The sequence below is a fragment of the Emydura macquarii genome, unplaced genomic scaffold (assembly GCF_026122565.2).
Source record: "Emydura macquarii macquarii isolate MOO-44397 ecotype Brisbane River unplaced genomic scaffold, CSIRO-AGI_Emac_v2 contig_1119, whole genome shotgun sequence".
Lineage (NCBI taxonomy): Eukaryota > Metazoa > Chordata > Testudines > Chelidae > Emydura > Emydura macquarii.
In genome coordinates, this window is record NW_027131256.1 from 12102063 (window position 1) to 12116707 (window position 14645).

Genomic DNA, 14645 nt, shown 5'->3' on the forward strand with positions numbered 1-14645 from the left:
AAGGTATGCATGTAAAATATCAAAACATTAGATTTACTGTGCACTTTTATTGCCAAAAAAGAGAAACCGTTTTAACAACTTAACAACAACATACTTTCCCTCTGTAAATAGGTAATATCTTTTTTTTAAAACATATTTTGCATGTGATGTTTAATGGATTAGATCTGTGGGGGTAGAATAAATGAAAACAAAGCACCAAAGAATGAAGTGCGAAGCTGCGGTTTTTGATGTTGTCAGTCTGGGTATGTATTATATAATAGTGATTATACTGTTTTCCCCTTAACGTTTTTGAGGGTCGCAGCAGTGATTCAGAGATGGAATCATTGAAAATAAATCAGACTAAAGGCAAACTAAAACATCTCCTGTTCTACCTGTCATCAGTGGTTGGCAGTGTTCAGTGAATTGTTGACTTTTGGCATAAATACATTTTAGAAAAAACAGCTGTGCCCATCAGTGGTGTGAAGAGCAATGTTAACAGAAGAGTTTAATTTTAATTAGTTTTCTGTGCCTCAAAAAATTAGAAATGGAAGCATCTTATAGCTACCACCACCACCAAAATAAAACCTATAGGAGATTTCAGATTGTTCATCCAGAATGTGTAGGCTTAAAATTACAAATATTATTAGTTCAACAGGCTATTTTAAAAAACAGTTTCCTCCTTCACATACATAACCAGAACTAAAGTCAAGGATGGTATTTTTCCTTGCAACATTCTGCAGTACATTAGCTCATGTGTATAGTATAGACAATTGGAAATTTCCTTATGGAACATTTTTTTTTTTTACTGGAGGATGCCTGATTCATCAAACTAAAAGTGTTTCACAAGGATGGTTCAATTTTATCAAAGCTGCGATGGAACACAGGCACAGTTCCAATAGAAACTTGCATGATTTCCTGCCAGCTCACCTGCCCAGCTATTCAATGTGTAGACAAACCCTTAGTTTGTGAGATCTTCAGGGCTGGGATTGTCTTTAATTCTGTGTTTGAACAGCACCTAGCACAATGGGACCCTGATCCATAATTGAGTCCCTTAGGTACACACAGTAAAACTGAGAAAACAAAGATCTCTAGGTTCAAATCTTGGCAGGTAAATAAAGGAGAAATGGATACTGTTTTTAAAAATGCAAATGCATTTAATTATTCTTCCAAGTGTCTTGTTACTAAGTAGTGCATGCAGTAGACTTGGATATTACTGTAGGAGGCAGGAAGAATTGCATTGGTGTAAAGTACAGATGACTGCTAGTAATGGACAGTTGACACTTGTTCGTCATGTCTTGGCTAATTCTGTCTGTATTTTTATTTTATTTTTTATTGGGGGGAGAATAAAGTGTTTGGCAAAACAGAGAGTGCATATTTCATCAATAATCATTCAAAGTGGAGAAAGGAAATGGTACACAGAGAAAAACCTCTCTCTGCATTTCATTTGGTCAAGAATAAAAAATTTCAATGCCATGTTCACTCTTGAATTTAATTTACAAGACATTAGGTGCACTCAGACCTTGGCACATGACATAGCTGAAATATGATCGTCATCGTAATCACATAATAAAATGTACATTATAATAAGCAAGAAAAAAGCAACAGGTTGTATTACTGTTCATTATGGTGTTAATATTCTTTTATATAACATGAAAACTGGGTTGGTTGCTTTGAGTGTGCAAACGCACATAAGAGAATAAGGTCCCTGCCTTTAGGGTTTTGCAGTCTAAATAAAAGCTTAGTATATATATTATCTGCCATTGGAATTCTGAGTTCTCTTTTGAACGCCCTGCCTTGTGAGAATAAAAATGTAACTTTTTGGAGTTTGACAATATAATTGTTTTAGTAATCCAATTTCTATTTGTCAGGATTAAGAAGCACACTTGTTGATAGCTGCATATTAATGCTTTTTACTGAATGTAAGCTATTTGGGACACACTTGCTTTGCCATGGAAACACATTGACATTGAACACGGATATGGACTGCTAACAGTAACACACTGCTAGCCATTGTTCCTATTAATATAACCATATTACTCTTCTTGTAACACTGGAGATGAAAGGGAATGGCAGAAATTACAGTGGTGGTGGTAAGTGAGATTTGTTGTGCAAGTGAAGAGGAGCTAGTGAATTTCTCAAGAGACTGGTAGACATTTTCTTTGGCGGGCATCAATTGGCGTAACTTCAGTGGAGCTATGCTGATTTATCTCTGCTGAGTGTCTGATCCATTGTGTTTCAAGTAGTCAGAAGTTTGCTTTTGAAGGACACAATGAATTTAAACAACCTTAAAGTACAGGGAATTAACAGACTGGTAACACAGCTGAGCAAATTGAGGCCTGGTCTGCGCTTACCTGAAAATGTGGTGTCAGTTGATGGGAGATACACAAGCTTTATAGAGTAGCTTGTGTAACTCCCGTTGACTTAATAACATCCATTTTGCATGCAATCTCCACTTTGTTGCGCAGTCGGGAAAAGCGTATCCATCGACACAGCACTACACTTTTTGTGGAGGTGGTTTTAATAAATTGACTTCTGAATCGATTGAGCGGGTCTTCACTTCCGCTCAGTCAATCCAGATAGATCGATCTGATGGCGGTGGATTTGCTGCTGTCAGTGTAGACATAGCCATAGTCTGAAACTAGTGGCACATCCAGTGCCTGCAGACATGTTCTTGAAGGTGTGCCCAGCCATACAGTGAGTGATCTAAAACAATGGTGTTGCAAAGCAATGTTGTTGGCACTGAAGGAGAAAACTGCAGACTCCTTTTGCCAAAATAGGGTACAATGAGATTCATGATACTGTCAGTTGTCCCAGGTGTAACACAGCTGTGGAAACTACTGTTTCTGTGCATAGAGGTTGGTTTGTTGTTTTTTTCAGTATTGATTCAGAGGGGTTGGCACCTTACTGAGTTGTCTTTGACATGAGCCCCAAAATTCAATTAAACCACTGAATTATGGCTGATTCCATAGTATGTTACTTATTTTTCATTCAATTAGGTTTGGGCCAAAAACAGTATTCTGGATCCTTCCATCCTTGGATAATAGGAAAATTCACATCTAAATTCAGATAAAAGGTTTGCTTTTGGTCCCTATGTCAGCCAAAAATATAGATCTAGATACTACTGAACCTTAAGAAATTTGGATTCACATCTCAGTTTTGCAGCTGTAATCTCTTTATCTTTTTTTATGCTGGGAAGCCACTCATTCCAGCACTCATTCCAGTCTGGACCCAGGTTACCAGGTTTATGCTGGGAAGCCACTCATTCAGCACTCATTCCAGTCTGGACCCAGGTTACCTCACTGAACCTCTTAGTGACCTGAGTTTTAAAACTATAACAAAACCCCCAAAATGAACAACATATGTCAGGCTTTGGCTTTCATTATGGACAGTTTGCATAGCTCCGTTCATGGTGGTTAATTGTTTGCAAGAAGTCAAACACAAAGGAGAAGCCAAAGAACACTTCCTGGACCTGTGGCAATTCTGTCCAAAACTTTCAAACCTAGATGCCTAAAGTAAAGATCCTAAATTCATGTTTAGGCATCTAAATATAAATGAGCTGAGTTTTAGTGGTGCCGAACATCTCCAGACACCATTTAACTCCGTGAGAACTGCAGGTGGTCTGTACTTCTGAAAATCAGGCCACTTCTATTCAGGTGCATGATTTGGGAGCCTAACTTTAGCTCCCAGGTATGAAAATGTTAGCTTTTAGATTTTAAGATACAAAGAAAGGCAGAGGGAATATCGTGATCATAATGTTGGACACGAACTACGTGAAGGGAGATTTGCTACATCCGCTACCTAGATGGTATCACCTCATTTATTTATTTAATTACCTATATCCAACAAGAGCCCAGTTTGCAAACTTTGTGCCTAAAAGTAGGCATCTAACATATCCACTTTAGGCATGTGAATGCTGCTTTAGGAGCCAAAAATGGATATTTAGGTGACAAATTACAGATTTAAGTGCCTTGTTTTAAGCGCCCAGTTTGAGAATTGGGCCTATTACTTCCCTGGTTAATATGCAGTTTTTCTCTAGACTGATAAAGTAATTTAGGGCCTGATCCCTGCTCCTCCTGAAAACACTTAGAGTTTTGGTATTGACCTCAATGGGATCAGAAGCAGAGCCTTAAACCTGTGCCTGCATCCCACAATGTAAAGGTCATGTGCAGATTTCCATTTCTGACTGATTAATGTTTTAGCAATTGTACAGGCTCTTGGAAGAATCTCGTAATTTATTAATGTTTGGTATGAGTTTGATATTCCCAGTGAGCCATATATCTTTATTTAGGGTATTTTAATGTCTAAGTTCATATATGTTCTCCTTATTATCCCTTTCCCAAAAGGAGTTCAGCACAGGGACAACTCCACAACATATGTACAGTATTAAGTCCCCATTCTCATTTCTTCAGTTCCTGCACTTATCACTATAAATTAGGAATGTTTTCTTCATTCAAGTTTGCTACCAGTGTGTAATTTTTTGTTGAATAAACCTTTGGAGGAATTATTAAAGTTCCTTCAGGTTTGACTTCCAAGTTTGTTTGCATCATACAACATTAAATTGTTGTTTGCATTTAGTGAAAGAAAGGAGAAATTTGTAAATAATGGAGGTTGTGGGTTTGGGAGTTGGCCAACATTTCAATAAATATTAGCAATGATGGTGGTTCAGAGAGAGAGTTTCAGGTTTTGTTGTACTTCACATATTTTATATAGTATTTTTAAAAAAAATAAGTTTCCATAGAAAAGAGAATAATAGATTTTGCAAACTGAACATTAATATCGACACAGACGTGGTGTCTCCGGCTGTAGCCATTATGCAAAGCTGTGACATTAAGGGCATTAACTGTGGAAAGGTTGACTATAAAGAAATACTTTAGACTGGTAATACCTTGTGTTCATACAGAGCCTCAGTTCACAGTGAGGTAATTACTTTATTTTATTAATGATTTGGAAAAGCTCAAGGTAGGAAGAGAACAGGGAGAAATCTGAGACAGTTTTTCTTGGGGTGTTTTAGATACTAGTTAAAATTTTCAGAAGCCTCTAATGGCAAGATTTTCAAAGGTATTTAGGTACCTAAAATGAGGATAGGTGCCTAGTGAGATTTTCAAAAGTACCTATGATGGGTTGTATACCCCACACTGGCAATGACAGGGTTAATGGGAGCCCAATTAGGCCCCTCTGTGGCACTTGGAGGGGAGATAGAGAATTAAGGATTAGACCCAGTTGGGGAGAAGCAGACTAGGTGGTTCCTACAAAGAAAAGACTGCAGAGCAATAGGGACATGAGACTCCTGAGAGAGAGGTAGTTAGAAATGTCCTGTCTCTGGGAAAGCAACTATAGAAGGGCCTGATGGAAGGTGCTCAGACCCTGGGAATGTACTTGAAGGGAGATGTCAGCTGAGGGAGAAGGAAACTAGTAAACTAGGCCTGGAAGAAGAGTCCTTGAAAGTGAGTGGCTTGGGAAGAGCCAGACCGCCATGGAGCAAGCTCTTTGAGGCAGCATTCTTTAACAGAGTGAGAAGGAACTCCGCAGAACCTGGGAGAGATTTGGAGAGTCTGTGGAGGATTCAGCCCAGGCCGGGTGAAAGAGTTTTGTTCCTTTTGGCTTTTGAGTTGGGACATTGTTACTCAGAGGGCTGGGATTCGGCGTGTGACCTGGCCACAGGACCACATCACCACGCAGACCATCTGGAGGAATGAGGTGAGGTAGAGAGGCTGCAATGCTGCATCCTGTCACAAGGAGGTACTCCAGGATGGTGAGTCTATGAGAGTTCCTAAGTGACCTGGGTGCTTAAGCCCCTTTGAAATCAATAAGGACTAGGGATTTAAGCTGCTTATAGTGTTTTTGAAAAACCCACTAGGTGCCTATCTACAACTATAGGCATGTAAATACATTAGAAAATCTGGCCCTAGGTCCACTCATAGGTTGGAATTTTACTAGGATGTTGATAGACATTGTGTAATTGGTGATACTAACACAAACAGCCTTGAAGTGTGGCTTACTCTAAAAATAGTACCTTCTTATTATACCATTCTGCTCCCTATGTGGTGCTCTAAAGTAAGCAGGCATGATTGTGAATACAAGCAAGTTTTTAATGTTTTTTTTTTTTTTTTAAAACTCCTGTTAAGGCTGCAGAGCCAGTAAACAGGGAGTCAACTGGAATTTATTTCTTCTGGTGCATCATCACCAGAATTGCTTCACCTGGTTTCTTAAAAGATGTGAGATTGGGACAGGTTGAGAAAGAGGAATTTGTGAAACCTTTTCCCCCTTCATCCTTCATGTAAAAGCAATTGATAGTAAAGATAGTAAAGTGCGCTGAGATCTCCAGATGAAAAGGGTTTATTCTTGTTCTTCCAAGAAATCGTATCTTAAACTGAGTAAGGGATTCTATTTTAATAACTATCCACGATAATGGCGCAATCTGGGATAATCTGAAATTCAGCACACGCTGTGGTCTTAAGGTTCCCATGTTTGAAAATCAATAGGCAATCCCAGTCCTGTATTTTGACATTCAAACCAGCACGTATGCACATATAGGATGAAATCCTGGCCCCACTGTAGTCATTGGCAGTCTGAAGGTGGGTGTTTTAAGGTCACCAGGTTAGAAAGTTGTCTGCCTTTCCCCAACAAGAGAAGACGACAATTCCCTTTGTGGGAGTTTCTTTTTTTTTTTTTTTTTTGTTATCTGGTTGTACATTGTCTTGCTCAATGGATATACAACTGGGGCCCCTAAGTAATTATAATAATATGGAGGAAGACAAGCATCCATGATATAAATTAACTGCTCCCCTGATGTATTTTCCTCCTCCTCTCTAATCTCTGAGATTTATATAATTTAGGTTGAGAAAATCATTGCCAGGACTTGCTGCTCAGATTGCTAATTAAATAGCACACTGAGGTCATATGGAATCTGTGCCCTAATCCATTGCCCTGCTGTCCCTTCTGAATATTCTTGCCAAAACTAAGTGCACTTCACGCATAATATAATACGTTCCTCTTCTTCCAAAACAAAATTGAACAAATGGAGATATATTGGGGTTCTGACCTGAATTACAGTATGAATAAGAGTCTGAAGTAGAGAGCAGTATATGGGAATGTTTGGAGATCAGCTCTACAGATTGAAAACGTGTTGTAAGACACAGTGGACTCCAGTTAAAACATACTCCAGCTCAAGGTTTGCTCCTGCTCTCATTCCAATCAACGCTCTTGATAGTTGTAGTAAAAGCATATTCTGAAATCTTGTTTGGCCTCATGTCATGTGTTGCGAAAGCAACAACAAAAAGCCAGTTCTTCAGCTGGTGTAAATTGACCATAGTGCCACTCACTGGAGTGGAGTTATGCTGATTTTATACCTGCTGAAGATTCGGCCCAATGTGTGTCAAATTAATTTTGAGATGACGATCCCAATAGAGGCTGGCATCACACTTGATGATCTCAGATCATTTTCTAGGGCATGGCAGGTTTAGGCCAACTTCCTTACGACAGCTTTTGGGTGTGGGCTCTGTAGATCTATCATCTTGATTGGCAGGCCAAGCCAAACAAATCTGGGGGCTACCACAAAGCCACTTGATTAGGTTCCCTCCAGTGTGCTCCATGAAGGAGATTAAGAGAATCATCCTAATTCTTAGGAAGCTGAAGTTGTTATCATCACAAACTTCTTAGGGAGCATTAAACCACTCATGCCTAATACCAAACATTAGTGGACCATGTCCCTGTGGGGGTAGAGCCCCTGTGATGAAAGACCCATCCCCAAGCATCGAGAGATTTGTCTTAACTGGCCTTAGGCATCTCATTTGTGACTCGGCCTCCTTTCAGGTCAGAGATCGAGTTTCTTTCTTGAGAGCACGCAATAGGGCTTCTCCACACACAAAATAAGTTTTTAGGCCACAATTTTTATCTCTCTTAAAGGATGCAGGGCTTATTTGGCATGTAACTGGTAATGAAGCAAGTATGTAAAGGAAAGATTAGGCTGAATATAAATGTAGCGAGTCTACATACAACAAGTATATTGTCATCGGTAAATAACAATAAAAGTGGGTCAAAGCAAAATGAAAAGCCTTGCAGTGTAGGCAGTCCTTGTGCCTTAGCTCCCACGCTGTTCATACGGATCTGGGAAGTCAGTTTCTCTTTTTCAGAGTAACCTTGCTCGGCTGAATGTCAGTCTTTCCCCCTGGGTAGTGTTCTCCGTGTACCTGAGCCCTTCTCTTTTTGTCTCTCTGGGATTTGGTACTTAAGATATTAGTCCTCATTAGCATACCGCAGATTGCCTCTGCCATTAGTGCTCATGCATCAGTACACAATGAAGCTTTCCCCAGAGCCCTTCTGGAGGCATTGGCCAAGCTTTTCATAAGTGACGAGTGGATTTGGGTTGCTTCAATTGTTAAGTGCCCAACTGGAGATACCTTAAAGGAGCCTGATATTCAGATATGTGCGACACCAGCACTCTTAAAATCAAGACCCTGGAAGGTGCCTCAAGCAAGACACCCCAAATCACAAGTAACTTCTGTAAATCTCGGCCATTAGGACTCTGTGATGGGATATACAAACCCCACACAGGAGAGCAAGGCATTAAGAAACAGCACTGGGAAGCCCGGGAGCTTGCTGATTGGGACCTGACATGTGCAAACCCACAAAGGAGAGGCAGGTGGCTGAATGTGCAAGTTGGAGACTTAAGTGGAGTGGTTTATTCTGGGAAGCTAAAGGAGTCTGGTCTGGGGGTGTCAGCAACTGAATGCCCCACGGTGTTGGGTGTAGCTGCCCACCCCTGGGTTCTGGACCGGACCCCTGTGGACTGGGAAGGCCTAAGATCCACTACCTACTCCAAGAGACAATACAACAGCAAGATACTTCACTTAGGGGAGAAGCCAGTTGGAAAAGGCTTTGACTGTTCAAGGCCCCAGTCCCCAAAATCCCTGCATGAAAAAGGAGGACTGGAAACCCTTGGGGTGGAGGCAGTGAAGGACAGGACTCTTTCAAAGGGAAGATGACCTGCACACCCCCTGCCTGACCACTAGGCAGCACTGTTGGTGCGTATGCCCCTTCTACAGACTTAAGGGCAAAATGACTCTTGGCACAGCTGCTCAGATGCTGACTCCTCCTTCTAGTCCCTGGCTCAACATCTTAAGAGGCATATAACTGTGGCCCTTTTTCCATTTTTTACAGAATGGTCTTTTCTGCATCTGATGATGATATTACTGCCAAATCTCTGTGATTGTGCTGCATTTGTGGGGAGAGCAGATGGTTTTAGAATTATCAAATGGCTGGCTAAATCCCGTGAGATGTCTAGTGAAGATAGATGTATATGACCAGAGTTCTGTGTATTGCCAAGGTTGTGTTGATATACGCTCACTACTACAGCTGGTTGGAAATTTTCCATCAGGATGATTTTTATATTGGAAAATACAGCAGAAGGTTTTGATTTTTTTCCACCCCTCAACATTTTCAACTTTTCATTTAGGAAAATCTAAATGAAATACTTCATTTCAGTTCAGTACAAATTTGAATATTGGGTTGGGTTTTTTTTTTTTTTTTAAACTGACCCCAAACCTTTTGTTTTGAATCAGTTCAGGAGAACATGAAACTGCATCTTCCTACTATGGGGCTTTGCTTCATGGGAGTTGTAGGTATGACCCCCATTTTCTTCTATGGGTCAGGTCCTGTGGAGGCTAACCATAAGGCAATGCACTGATTTTTCATACTGGGCTGTATGGTGCATCATGAGAGATGCACGACTCTGGATGGATTATGGAAGATGCAGTCCATCCAAGGAGCCCTTATTGAGGGAAATGGGGGTATCAGGCTCCCTAACTACAACTCCTGTAAGGGAATATGCCACCCCATAAGGACAATTCAGTTTAATGTTGATGTGGCTTCAAACAAAGGATTTCAGGTCATTTCAACAAACCAAAATGAAACATTTTGATTTGGGGAGTTTCAAAACATTTCATTTTTGATAGAAAATGTCCAAATGAAATATTTTGACACTTTCAAACACAATTTTTTCAGATTTTCTGTTCCATGGAAAACTTTGATGTGTCAACTTTTGTCCCATTTGAGGATGAAAAGAAATGTTGGCATTTCCTTTAGGACAGAAATTCTAAGTTTAGCTACTCGACACTAAGAAAAATACTTGTAAGAGTTTACCAATTATATGGACAAAAAATTGGGGAAACATATACAGAAACTCATCTGAATGAATAAATAGAGGATTACTCACAGAGCTGTGGAAGGTGCAAAACCAAATTAACTAAGGGACTCTCCAGACTCCGAATTCTATCAAAATTTTAGAGGCTAGAGTCATGTTCCATGGGGTCAAGGTGTAGGTGCAAAACTGAGTTGGACAATTTTTAATGAGTTTGTACCATAGAGAGAAGTCCAGAACTGGACAGCAATTCTAAGAAAAACAGCATAATATGTACTCAATTCCAGGATATTCTAGCTGTTTGTGTAATGAACAACTTCCCACATATTACATAGTGGATATTTCTTCTAGCAAAAAAAATAAAATAATATGTATAGTGTGAACAATAGCAAAATAATGCTACTAGAAGGAAGCTTCACCCCATCAAATGACTGGATCTACTTTTTCACAGAGACCCAGATTCAGCACAGCATTTAAGCATGTACTTAGCTTTCTGCATGTACTTCAGTATGTTCCTAAAGTAAAGCACCTGCTTACGTGCTGTTTTTAAATAGAGATGTTTTTCTGAATCCAGTTCTGAGACAGCAGGCTATGAAAGAATGTTATACAGACTGCTGTAATATCTTTATTTGGTAAAAGCTTATTGACTATTTAATGAGACTTGAACTGAAATGGCTTGTTAAAAAACTGATGGTTCAAACACTTCTATAAATGCATAAAGTAACATTGTCTATAACTCTAAAGACAGAGATAATTATACCTTTCTGAGCACTGCATGAAATGTAATGGTTCATTTGTACATTTCGCTTTTTATTTTTTTTTCTTTCTTTTTAAAAAAGTGATCATATATTTTTATGTTTTTTATCATCAAAGTACTGGTCTCTTAAACAAATACTATGTTTTTCTTAACGCATCAAAATTATTTTTTAAATGTTTTTGGTCTAAGAGGGTAGGCAGATAAAGGATGCTAATAAACTTATTCTTTTGACCCACACACATACTATGGCTGCCATTAGATTTATCTGCATGTGAACAATTTAGGTGGGTTCCAGATAACTTAGATTTTTAAAGGTCCGAAGAATCCATTACGATCATCTACTCTGACCTGCTGCATAATAAACAAATCTCACCAAATAACTTCCGCATCAAGCCCTTAGCTTCTGTTTGAGTTACAGCACACTTTTTCAAAGAAGTTATTGATTTAAAGACTTTAAGTGAGGATGATAATCCAACTCATTAGTAGAAGTTCCGATGGTTAAGTGCCTCCATTGTTAAAAATTCTCACATTATATCTAGTCTGAATTTGTCTGGCTTCAAGTTCCAGCCTCAGGATCTCTTTATGGCTTTTTACATTTTTTTTTACTAGATTAAAGAACTGTCTAGTAACTCTCTTCCCCATTTAGGTACTTGTAGATTGTGATCAAGTTGCTTCTTAAATCTCTGCAATAAACTAGATTGAGCTTCTTTAGTATCTCACTGAAAGGCACGTTTCCCAGATCTGTTTCCAGGAAAATCATAGCTCTCTTCTGTACCCTTTCCAATTTTTCAATGTTCTTTATGAAGGGGGAACACAGGAACTGTATTGATGTAATACACTTATATCTGTAAGGCATTTGAATTGGTACCTTATGACATTTTGATTGAAAAACTAGAATGATATAAAATTAACATGGCACTTATTAAATGGATTGAAAGCTGTCAGGTCTCAATGTAAATGTACACAAGGAATCATCACCAAGAAGACATTTCTAGTGGGGTCCCACAGAGCTCAGTTCTTGGCCCTAAACTATTGGATATTTTGATCAATGACCTGGAAGAAAACATAAAATAATCACTAATCAAGTTTGTAGGTAACCCAAATCGGGGAAGTGGTAAACACTGAAGACAGGTTGCTGATACAGAGCAATCTGGATCTCTTGGTAAGGTGGGTGTGAACAAACAATGTATGTTTTAATATAGTTAAATGTAAATATTTTCATCTAGGAACAAAGACTATATTTACAGAATGGAGAACTGTATGCTGGGAAGCAGTAACTCTGAAAAAGACTTGGGGGTCATGGTGGATAATCAGCTGAACATGAGCTCGCAGTTTGATGCTGTGACCAAAAGGGCTAATGCAATCCTCGGGTGGATAGACAGAGCAATCTCAAGTAGAAGTAGAAGGGTTATTTTACCTCTGTATTTGGCACTGGTGCGACCACTGCTGGAGTTCTGTGTCCAGTTCTGGTGTCCACAATTCAAAAGAGATGCTGATAAATTGGAGAGGGTTCAGAAAAGAGCAATGAGAGTGATTAAAGGATTAGCCTTTGTCCATATTTCATGGGAACAGAGTAATGAGGGGATAATCCTGCTTTCAAAATTGATGATAAAATACCTTGGAAATTACAATTATTTCTAACTGTGTTAGTCAGTTATTTGATTTAGGAAAAACTTTAAAAAAATGGGGCGGGGGGATTGATGCTAACAATATTTGGCGCTAATTAATATGATTAAAAATGATGGAACAGAATTGGGAGGATGATATCTAAAACCCTGGAATGCTGACTCTTCTTGGGCTGCCTTATTAACCCTAACAAAAGCATAGCTTCATTAACTTACAGTAGAAAGCCCTGACCTTGCAATAAGCTTCTTGCACTCGACCTCCTTCTAGTGGGCCACACAGCAGATGAGCCTGCTACAGCCTAATAAGGCTGCGTCTCTTGGGTAGAGGCTCATACATTAAGATCTAAGGGTCCAGGTTTAATATCTGACAACAGCAACCCACCCAGCATCACTGGTGTTACAAGTGAAAGAGAGAAGACTCTGTAGCTCATTTCTTTTCAGTAAAAGAATGCAAAATGCTAATGTGCTCATAAAGAGGCGCTTGAACTACATAATATAAGACATGGAACAAAATACATAGGGCCATAAATTAATCACTCCTTAACTTTAAGACTGAAATGAATCCTGAAGAAATTATTATTGAGGATTTATTGGATTCAAAAATCACAAGATGAAAACTTGTATTAATAAGTGCTTGAACTGTGGAAAAGAAAAAGCAAACCTCATTCATATGACATGACTCTGGCTGTACAAGTAGTCTTCTTAGAAAGAAATAACCAGAAGGTTAAACATGAAATTGGAAATGGATTTATCTACAGAGCCTAAGATCTTTATCCTTTGAGACCTTGCTTTCATAACAAGTACTAATGAAGAACGAGAACATTTTTGACTGAGGGCAATTCTAACTGGGAAAAAATTAGTTTTACAAACCTGAAAGTCTACTAGAAAAACTAAAAAAATGAATGTAGGTAGGCAGGCCTGAGTGGTCTAACTTAGAAAGAATTAAATTTCAACAGAATGAACCAAAGGAACAATTTAAGCAATCTGGGCTTGTTTTCTAGAGGCCAGACTGCACTGTCTGAATAATTGCAGCAGGATTGTGTAAACTAATTGGTAAAATCTGAGGCTAGAGCATGGGTGCCAGGGTCGTATAACTTTTGGTGGTGGCCTAGCCAGGGCTCTGGGCCCACATCACGTGGAAGAGGAGTGGAGGGTGAGGGCGGGGCTGTGAGTGGGGAGTGGCTGCCACACGGCGCTGCTTGCGGCTGGCAACCGCTCCTGGCCATGGTGCTGGTCCATGTGGGAGAGGGGCAGGGCTGGGAGGGGGAGTGGTGGCTGCCACTGTGCCACCCAGGTTGGGGCGCGGGCCAGCATCGGAGCAGCTCCTGGCCAGCCGCTGAGGGTGTTGGGGGGGGAGGGTGGGAGGCAGAATGGTCGGGCTGCCCTGTGTGCTGGGGGCCGCTGCACTCTGCCCCTCCATGGCCAGCCCCTCAGCGCCACAAAAATATTGGTGGAGCCGGGCCCACGATCCTCAATGTTGGTGGAGCACCGACACCACAGGCCCATATAACTCGCCGTCTGTGGGCTAGAGCTGAACGAAGTAGCAAACAGTTTGATCTATTTTGTACTCTTTTTGTGGATAATTCATACACACTTTTACTTTGAGTTGTCCATTACTCAGAATAGCTCAGGAAACAATTCATGTGGACGTTCTTTTGGGTGTCTCATTTTATTTGAGACAGCATGGTCCTGTGGATAGGCCACTGATCTGCTGGTGACCTTGGGCAAGTCATCGCATCTCTGTGACTTTGTTTCCCCATCTGTAAATGGGAAAAACGATAGCACTTTTTAAATAGATTTTGAAGGTCAGAAAGGACCATTAAATCATGTAGTCTGACTTTCTGTGTATCAGAGCTATAGAATTTCACAAGCTTACCCATATTGAGCCCAATAACTTGTTTGACAAAAGCACATGAGCTTCATTGTAGAGTTCTTCAAGAAAAACAGGTAAGTGCTATCTATATAGGAGATTATTATATTTGAACCTATAAAATTGTCTGCAAACTATTCATTTTGACTGTTCATTAGTTTTAATTTATCTAAGTTACATGGAAATGTTTTCACTGTTGTGCTGACCTGTAGACGACGTGGCCTGTCCCTCCCTGGTAGTCTCGGAGGGAGGCCACGCCCCCTCGCTTACACACCT

At 39.9% G+C, this 14645-nt stretch overlaps 1 long non-coding RNA gene across 1 annotated transcript in view; it reads left to right on the forward strand.

Annotated features, from left to right (window-relative positions):
- LOC137151883 (uncharacterized) overlaps positions 1-14645 on the forward strand; it is a 109116-nt gene that overhangs the window by 60750 nt on the left and 33721 nt on the right. The window lies entirely within an intron of this gene.